The sequence below is a fragment of the Lingula anatina genome, chromosome 2, assembly GCF_051362555.1.
Source record: "Lingula anatina isolate TDL-2025a chromosome 2, LinAna3.0, whole genome shotgun sequence".
Classification (NCBI taxonomy): domain Eukaryota; kingdom Metazoa; phylum Brachiopoda; class Lingulata; order Lingulida; family Lingulidae; genus Lingula; species Lingula anatina.
Genome location: NC_141768.1, coordinates 37,051,417 through 37,061,810, shown reverse-complemented (window position 1 = coordinate 37,061,810; position 10,394 = coordinate 37,051,417). Strand labels below are relative to the sequence as shown.

Sequence of the window (10,394 nt, the reverse complement as noted above, 5' to 3'; positions counted from 1 at the left end):
ACATATTCAGGGCTTAGAAACAAGCCTAATAAAAACAGAAATATCTAATGTAACAAGTTGGAAGATTTTTAAAGTAGAAATATTATATTGCTTTGACTTCTTTGCTTTAGAAACATTTTATTTCTACCCAACATTAATGCGGGATTGGGTTGAACTCCTGCCAACAGAGATCTGCATCTCTTTTCGACTCAATATTATAAAGGAATAGTAGAGCAATTCAGTCTTTCTAAAAATCACAAAATATGACAGTGCAATGTATGTTGTGATCATACATGACCCTCACAAGCTTTTCTCGCCACAAATACCACTGTAACCAGACACTGTAGGCCACAAAATACAGAATGTCTATCTCTTACAAAATGACAATATCCCAAGCGGGTTTTGATCAACCAGAAAATACAGACTACTGGCATATCTGCCAGATGCTTCTTTAATCTTTTGTGCAAGAGAATTAAGCATCACTCATTCCCCCATGCCAACTTGTATTTCTATCTCAGTCTGTAACACTAATTAAATTGTAACAAGACCCTAAAAGATTCAATCAAGCTCACTTCTTCCAGGATAGCAGAAGACATCCCTTTCTTTACAGTGATTCAAATTAAATTGAAGTGGTTGTTTTAGGAGAAAAACCACGCTTGGCTAGATATGTTACCGAGTGGCATTTACTTTTAACCAGCTTTTAAGATTGAATGTTGACCGATCTTCAACTAGATCAGTTTCCATGATGATTGTTTTTCAACTTTTTTTCCAAACTGTACAATGCAGGTCTAGAAGCAAACTGAAACAAACTAATCAAGTTTTTATGAAAAAAAAGATAAGGGGATTTAAAATTGATAAATGGTGATGCTCCTTCAGTTACTTCAATATCATATTATATTTAAAAGGATTCTGTTATAAATTCATTATCCCTCAAAGGTTGCATGTAATATACCCAGCATGTTTAAACTGGCCAAAGTAGATAAGACAATGAATAATAAAATTGATCCAAATGGCTAGAATAATTGACCTTGGGGTTCATAGTTAGATCACACCTTACCTTGAAAAAGTAAGTTAGCTAGAAAGCTGAATAAAACATTAATTATCTGGCACAATTAAAGCACTGAGCAAATGTATCCAGACAATTACCATGTTGTGATTAACATATAGATTAATTCATCCAAAATATTAGCCATATATGCTGTTACATATTTGATCACATTTTTTGTTTAATTGGAAAACAATCATGGAATTCCCATTAGTTTACATTCTTCTTTCAATATATCTGTTTGTTGCCAAAAGAATCCAGTAGGAAATTCACAGAAATATCTATCCCGTATGAAACCTCCTGTCTGCCAACAAAAACATCCTTCGATTAATACCAACAGGCTTCACTTGTTATGTGTGACATTCAGATCTACACCTACGTCCTTCAAACAGCCCATATTGAGGACTGATAAACAGAGGAGAGCCACCTTTAAAAACTACCATTTGTTTGGGCTTTATTGTCTTTAATGATCTGGATGGAAACTGTATGCGTAACTAAAACACAGTTCCTGATCAAAGACTGATGTTAACTTTATTAACATAAAATAAAATTGATCTGTCAAACAACTATTTGAATTTATTATCTAATGTCTAAAAGAAAAGCAAAGAAACATTCCAAAGGAATAATCCATAACCAGACAATTGGAGCAGCACCAGTTTGTTTTTTCAGTACTCCACTGATAAATTGATTGAACATAGCATGTTCACTAGATAAAGAACTGCTGCAGATATATGTAACACCATTGCTTGTGCCTTTTTAAATCGACTTTTTTTTTTCACTCCCATGCACAATAATTAGTTTTTGACACAGGATATTCAAATTCATACACATTTCTACTGTTAATAAAACAAAATTTCTTAACTTTGGTTTTGACCATTGAATATCAAGGTTTTTTATCTCCAATGTGAAAGAAAAATTTTATATGGTATTTTTGCTGGTATAAAATAGTCCTGGTAAAAGTTCATGTAATGTCTCTCAACACTACCAATCGAGCAAAAAACTGAAAGTGATATAAATAAAGACTTAGCAAAGGATATGCACAGCTCCTTGGCTACAATTTTTAATAAAGGTGGTCAATGATTTGGTTGGATAATACCAATAAGCTGGCCCACAGGCTTCTCAAGCAAAACACACTTCACCGGCTATGATACTCACTATATGGAACAGCACTAACAACTTGAGCCCTGGTAATTAAACACTTCACTTTCAAATAATACAATTGTTGATAGGAAAGATAGGAAGTTGGAGGCAATTTACTTTTCACATGCTTACTTTCAAGGTGTTATACATAGGCACATAGACAAATCTCAAGTAGATGAAGTACATCACATAATGTGATTTATGCCTTATAGAAAAATATTCATTTTTTCCATGTATGAGTAATAATAAAATTGCATTTGCTTTTGAATTGATTGCATTTGCTTTTGAAATGATAACAACATGATAAATATTGCATGCCCATCAAAAATTGTTTTGTCAAAATCATTTCTAAATGATTGTGTGAAGAGATATTAAAATCAAGCTAGACAGCAAGGCTACCATATATACAGAAGTGACACAAAAATTTCAAAGTAACAAATACAATGGCCTCTAAGCAAGAAATACCCTGATTTTCAAAAATTACTTGAAACTAAGTGTCTAAACTTTCTGGCATACTTCAACATAAGCAGAAATATACTATCTTTATTTAATCTTTATTTGCTATCAATTTAAAAAAGCTATAAAACACATGTAAGCACCTTTTCTGTCTTATTCTATAAAATTCAATTGGCCCTTTGATTATCATAGAACATCTTAATTTAACAGTTTCCACCGGGACAGTATCTCTGTTCACAGTTTCTTTGTGCTTTTCTGATCAATCATCATATCTGAATAGACATACCACAATCTTTTTTTTTTTTAAATTTAACCTAACACACATTAAAATATTATTATTATTATTATTATTATTATTATTATTATTATTATTATTATTATTATTATTATTGATGATAATAATAATAGTAATAATAGTAAGTGTGAGATAATGCACTGTCACAGGATATATGCCAGAACATTTAAATTTAGCATTTTAATTTTGCAAGAGGTGTTCGAGGCATTTATCACAATGAGACTTAAAGCGCATGATCTGTTAGTCTACTGTTCCGAATGCGCTCTTAATGTCTATCTCTACAAAAGCTAAAATGTGGTTTACACATGGCTCAGTTGTCTTTTCACACTTTGACCCATCCTTCGATAAAGTCTTAAAATATTATTATATTTGTATAACAAATTTATTGGGAGGAAGAGGAATCTTGACCTGGTTGGGTAATTGTCAGAAAAGCTAATTAACCAAGCCCTCTTATCCCGTGGTAAAAGTCAAGTGACAGACCATTGGCATCAAAATGGCCAGCTGTAGAATAGCCAAAATAAAGCCTTTGCCATTTGCATAAGCAACAACAACAACATCGGCATCAACTAAAAGTACCTCAAAACACGTCTTTAGTGCAAGCAAGCAGAGCTGGTAAGTACAATTAACAATTCCACCCTTCCATCCAACCCCAACTCCTCCTATACATCATTGGGCAGTGTTTTCCTCATGCCCACCTAAGCCACAAGTAGGTATTATCAGTTATCAGTACAGCGTTTTTTTTTTTTTGTTTTTTTTTTTTGTTTTTTTTTTTGTTTTTTTTTTTTTTTGCATAATCCACCTTGTGTCATAGTGATTATCAGTTTATTTTCGGCTACTTTGTATATATACGTAAAAACAAAACAAGTATTCAGGCAAGGTCAGCTCATGACTCCTAGCTATATCCTCCAATTCAATAGCAGCTAACATAAACTGATTTATGGCATAACCAAGCTATTTCGAACAATAAATTACCTTTCAACCAAAACATCAGGGGCGGATTTAGGCCGTCTTCTGGGTCTTCTGGAAGACGGTCAGATTTTCAAGTTTACATTGATGGGTATCTAATTTTTTCTGTTGGAAGACGGTCAAAATTGGAGGGTGAATCAACAAAGAAAATTTGGAAGACTGTCAGTAAATAGCTCTGGATCCGCCCCTGAACATGATCTCCATCTCGTGACTACATGTTATATGGTCAACCACAATCAGATACAAAGGTTGCCTACAGTGCAATATGCAAGTAATCAACATCCAAATCTTGATTACAAACAGTTAAACATTGATTTTCATAAATGGGAAAAAACTTATCGCGAAATTTGAAAGGTCATTTGCAATGTACAAGGACCTTTTTTTCAGATTCATTGATAAATGATTCAATCCACTGACATAATGCTATAATCTGAATCATAAAAATAAATTCTCTGCTTTTTTTCTCTTTATTTTAGCTTCCAAAATCCAGGAGAAAAAAAAAAGCTTTAATTTGCAGTTGAAGATTACCCACACTGACAATGACATATTAAGAAAGATTAACCTGACACAATACTTTCCCATGAATGGAGGTTTATAGCAGGGTACGTAGAATGGACAGTTGTATAATAAAATACGATATAATGTACAGTGACATAACGTAATGTAACATAGCATACCCACTTCTGACTGCTATAATGCTAAGTGACACTTGCTTTTTTTTCTGCACCTACTAAATATATCATAATAAGTAAAAAGAAATGTAATTTTCTTTCTAAAACTGTCCCACTGTGCATGTGATTAGTTTTATTCATAAAAATGCCTGCAACATCAGTTACGATTACTATGTTACGAAATAATAAATCGTTACAATTTTTTCTAAGCACAATTAGGTAAAATCTCATGAGCTGCAATTGGCATGAAGGCAATCAAATATAAAATCCATGAAAATGTATGCCAAACCTACATTAATGCAACACAAAGTAAATGTTTGGACTCCTGTAAAATGGAAAATCAATTAGCTGAATGAGATGAAAAAATTGAATTTCCCAAAGTTATAAAGGGTTGCCATTACTTCAAACTTCCCATTTTCTTTTTAGATCACTTGTTCTTAAATTAACAATCAAGTAAATAACAGAAGGTTCAGGGTGAACTGCTGTGGCCCTTCAATGCCTCCTATCCTGTGACATTATGTATATCTCAATCATTCTTCAGCTTTATATTTCGTCTTTTTCATTTCCCTCTTATACCATACACTGCACCCATTAGCATTTCTGTTTCTGTTAAATTATTTGTTTGAAAGATATGTCTGACTTATGCCATTTTATGTCTGTTTACTGCTGTTACAAGTCTTTCTCTGCATTGGGCCTATAGACCAAAGTGTCCTCCATTGAAATGTTGGACAAGGTCTAGTTATGATGTACAGATGGACAGTTGGACATGTGCTTAGCATTTTACCCCCTGTTTCTTTGAAGGGGGGGGGGCATAAATATTGAAATAAAATTGCTCAATAGTGCATGGATTTCCAAAATATATAATGGAACCATGAAAAGCAGAATGACCATAAGTTAGCTGATTAGTAAATTCTAATGCCTACTCTACCGTACTTGGAAAATTTCCACCACACAACCCGTTTAACCATCAACACCATAAAACTAAAAAAGAAAATCCCTGGGGAATGCTTACAAGAAAAATCTAATTTAGAAGAGGTTCTACCTAATTGTTTGATTTAGTAACCATTATAAATTTCCCATCCTCTGACACATTGATACCAAAATTTGATCAAGGCCCAAGTCAAATTAGGTGAAGAAATCATAAGGGACCAGGAGGCTACCACAAAATGCCTGTAAAATCCAACATAGTTCAAGCTTGGAATCACAATGGTCTTAAGTCACCTGCAAACACATTTTTAAGTCATACATTCTGCTAAAACTAAATTAGCAACCACTTCCATATGGCCTTTAATGTGATTAAAAACTACTTATCAGGCATCAAACAAGCCATAAAACAAATTTCAAACTTGATGAATTGAACATAAATGAACAAATTTCAATTATTTAAAAATGACTGTATGGTTGTATATATTCAACAGACACAACAGATATATTTTAATTTCAATTATTTAAAAATGACTGTATGGTTGTATATATTCAACAAACACAACAGATATATTTTAATTTCTTATATGATTGTCCATTAACTAATCACAAAATTGGAGCACAATAATACCAAACAATTTTGAATTATGAAGGAAGACGATGAACCCCCACTAGATCAAGGCACTGAGTTTTGATTGCTTCATTTACTATTCATTCTTGACCTTAAACTTGACCTCAATACAATTTGGCTGCATTCTGTCAGCTTTTTTTGAAAAAAATTTCTATCTATGAAGGCAGAGAATCTAAAAGATGAGTTTGGTTACCTTTTTGTCTGACAGAACTAAAAATTCTCCTCTAAAGCGTACTTGACATACCATTCCCTGCATTATTGGTTTATGGTATTATCTATCTTAACAGATGCCTCATGGTTCTTTAAGATTATGGAAAGAGATGAGCAAAACTATCAGCTGAAACCACTTTTTGAACACCTTTAGCTGCACAGAGGTGCATTTCTTTGTCCACAGCACAGCAGCTTCATACAAAATTCAATGAAACAAAAAATAAAAATCCATTTAAAAAGTACAGACATATCTAAATGGATCGCAAAAATGGACAGAGTGGCACTTACCTTGAACTTGACCCTGAACTCAATGTCATGGTCACATCATAATGTTAGTTTAATTATACAAAAATGTAAATGTGTTTTAACTCTTTCATATGGCTAAGCCCTCTAAATTTTCATTATGATTTCTCTTCAATTGAAAATAATAAGACTATTTTATGTCAACTTTGCCCTCATTTCCATCCAAATATATTTGATGAGAGTTTAAATGCCATTTCCATTAATCTCATATTCTAATCGTATTTGCTCTAAATCTACTGAACTTGACTTTGGTTCTAAAATTCTATTGTTTAAATCACCAAATGTCATCTCACATAGACTTATCAACGAAAATGAAGTTGCTTGTGGGGACATTTCATCAGGGTATTACTCAGGAGCAGTAAAAAAAGTTCCCCTTGATTCACCTTTTAAAAAAACTTAAAAGGGTGGGTCAGATGCCCCATGTTTCTATGTCTTTGGTAATGAATAACCTTTTCTAGAGATTCCTACTTTACGTTTGGAGGTATTTTTTTTTCACACATAAATATCTTAAGTCTTTACATATGAAAGTGTCAGACAGGATTTCTAACAGTTCTCTTCATATAAGCTCAAATACCAACTGAATGCTTGGAATTAATGAGTAGGAAAAAAGGCTCATTGCAACAGCTGTTATATCATATTAGATAAGCATTACTTTCAACCTGATATGACAACTAAATGAGTGAAATGCCTCTGCAAACTGATTTTTCAAGCTGATTTCTGACTGAAGCAACTGTTACCTAAAAATCAAATGGATTTCAAAACGGTTTCATCCACTGATGTAAAACCTGTACAAAACTTGCTCTAAAGGAACCAATTTTCCAAGTCAATATTTGACTACAGCAACTGTTATTTAAAATCACACAGATTTCAAAATCATTTTGTCTGCTGGTGAAGAACTCTTGCTCTGCAAAGGAACCAAGTGTAGTCAATATCTGAATGTAGCATTTGCTGCCCTGAAGTGAAGCATAGTTTAGATCTAATTATCTACTAGCATGCACTCATCCAGAATTTGAGTAAAACAGACTAATTCTGCTTATGTCCTAAATCAAGAAATGCCACTGAGAAATCAAACAAATCTCCAAACCTATGCCTGACTACAATCACTGCTACTTGGAAATCAAACAAATTATCAAGACAAAGTCGCCCATTAGCTGGTTTACAAGTTGTACTGGTTAATACAAATAAAACTAGACAGCTAAGCTGGCAAATATACAGATACTTAAAGGGATAACAACTGTTCATTTTGGCCAAAAAATGGATTTTCCTGGGGTAAACGACAATTTACCCATACTTACAAATGATTAATAAATCCATTCCGACATTAAAAAATAGTCCCTGTTATATATATATATATATATATATATATATATATATATATATATATATATATTTATTTATTTATTTATTTATTTATCATTTTATTTACAGAGGATCACCATCTACATAAGGTCACGTGGTCCAATGGCAAGCACAGAATCCAAAATAATTGGGATAACTCCCATTTTGGAAGTTAAATACAATTTATCATATTTTATTCTTCCTTGTTCCATGAATAGTATTGTTTTATACATAAAGCATGGAAGCTGATCAACTCCTTAAGTGCTATTCAAATTGGCTTATGCAACAGTTTTAGCACCAAGTTTTGCTCACGCTTTATTTGATATAAACAGTATTAGACCTTTAGCTGTACTTATCCAGTTAGAGGAATGACAGACAAATCAATGCTGTCTACTTGGGCCCATTTCTATGGCGTAAGAGCATTAGTAAGTATTAATTCACTCGTTCTCAGAAAATGATTGATTTCAGCTGGAATTGTGTTCTCTTTCTTTTTTTTTTTTTTTTTCAATCAATGCAATCATGAAATAATTAGTGATTGATTAAACATTCCATCAAGCTCAGAAGTCCCCTAAGTAATCAAAACATTATTTCATCAATTATAAACATTATTTTGGATACATGGCAGTGATTACAAATATAACAGTAATCTTTGTCAAAAGCAAATTAAGTAGTTTTTTTAATAATGCTGGGAATCAGTATTGCTTAGAAATTGTATACAACTGGTCCTATGCTTTGCATTCTTTGTTGTATCAGAATATTTTACCATAAATCTTACATAGTTTCAATTCTTCAAAGTCTCTGATCATGCAGGAATGATTAATGCTCCTGAATAATTGCCCTTTTCTCAAACACCATATTCCGAACTTTTCAATATTCTTAAATAATGCATCCAAATTTTAGGCATGTGCTTCCAGCCAGATATATCTGTTATTAAAGTATCTGCACAAATGTGACCCTTTTAGGGCTTTGAGGTAGCAGAACAGTTCAAACTGTCTGCCCTGCCATCATGTCCCCAGGTCTCTAAGAAAAAATATATCTGTGCACCCAACATTTATCCGAATTTTAGAAAATGGACATGATAATGTGCACTGAGATACATAATTACAGATTTCTGCAGGAATTCCCTTTAGACATCAACTACACAATTTTCCTTTTCACTCTATCAACTCCTTTTTTGTTTAATCTTTATCTTTTTTTCAGGGGGACAACTCAACAATGAAATTGCTGTATGGCAATGGTAATAGAGTGCTTTAGGTACAACAGGAACTCAGTTTGATTTCCAGTTGGATCATACCAGAGATCATCATTTTAATGGTACCTCTTGTCACCTTCCATTGAAAAAACATTAAGTTCTAAGCATGGGGTAAGGACGTGGAGTCAACTTTGAACAGATAAAAAAACATATCTTGATTTCCAGTTGGATCATACCAGAGATCATCATTTTAATGGTACTTGTTGTCTCTTTCCCTTGAAATAGGTTATAAAGTTCTTAGCATCGGGTAAGGACCTGGACTCCACTTCAAATAAAAAGCAATTTGGTAGACCATCTAAGCTATGCCAATAAAGAATATTTGCCCATTAGTTGTTCCACAAAACGATCTTAAGAAACTCTTACCTCACTGTCTCTGTCTAAAAACTAAACCTAAGATGACTATTGCTCAATCAACTTTGGTTAGCCAGCTATCTGAGCTAAGCCTGCTTTGCTAAAATTATGAATAGGGACCTTGGTTATGTGAACCATGAATCTAACCACCATATTTTCAGCAGGCCTGAATGTTCCCAAGAGGTGAAAATGCTCCTGAATTGAAAAGATTATTGCCAGGAGGCTTAAACTTGAATCCACTTGAACTTGGCCAGGTACCAACAAGCAACAGCATGAAAATTGGATAAAATTGAAAATATTTGAAAATAGTAAGCTACTACTTACTATAATCAATAAAAATGCCCCATAATATTCTACATTATCTAGTGTGGGCTAAGTAAATAACTGGAGCATCCCTGATGTATTGACGCAGACGGAGGAGAACTGACTGCATTATCCCATGCTTTACCACTGCTTTAAGTATAAAGCATAGTAACAACTTTCTTACATAAATCAAAATCAAATCTGGTTGAGAAAACAAAAGGATTTCAAAAATTTCAGTGCAATATGAATACAGCACATTGTGTCAAATATTCAAATTTTTGAAATTATATTAAAAAGAATGTGAATTGCATCAGTAAATACCCCGACTGTTAAAAGAGATATTAATCTTTTTAGATATAACTTTTCCCTTCAAGAGCAGTGTCTACTTATCACTTTCCATTCAAACATATAGAAATCCATTCATCTTCTACTATACAGCGATATTGCAAACTTGGTACCCACTGCCACTAAATATAATGATACATGGTTTCTTATTTTACAATACTTGGCAAAGCCTCCTGATACATATC

General features: G+C 33.0%; 1 protein-coding gene across 1 annotated transcript in view; it reads right to left on the bottom strand.

Annotated features, from left to right (window-relative positions):
• The window catches only part of LOC106154849 (cleavage and polyadenylation specificity factor subunit 2), a 103,283-nt gene that overhangs the window by 65,457 nt on the left and 27,432 nt on the right, over positions 1-10,394 (bottom strand). The window lies entirely within an intron of this gene.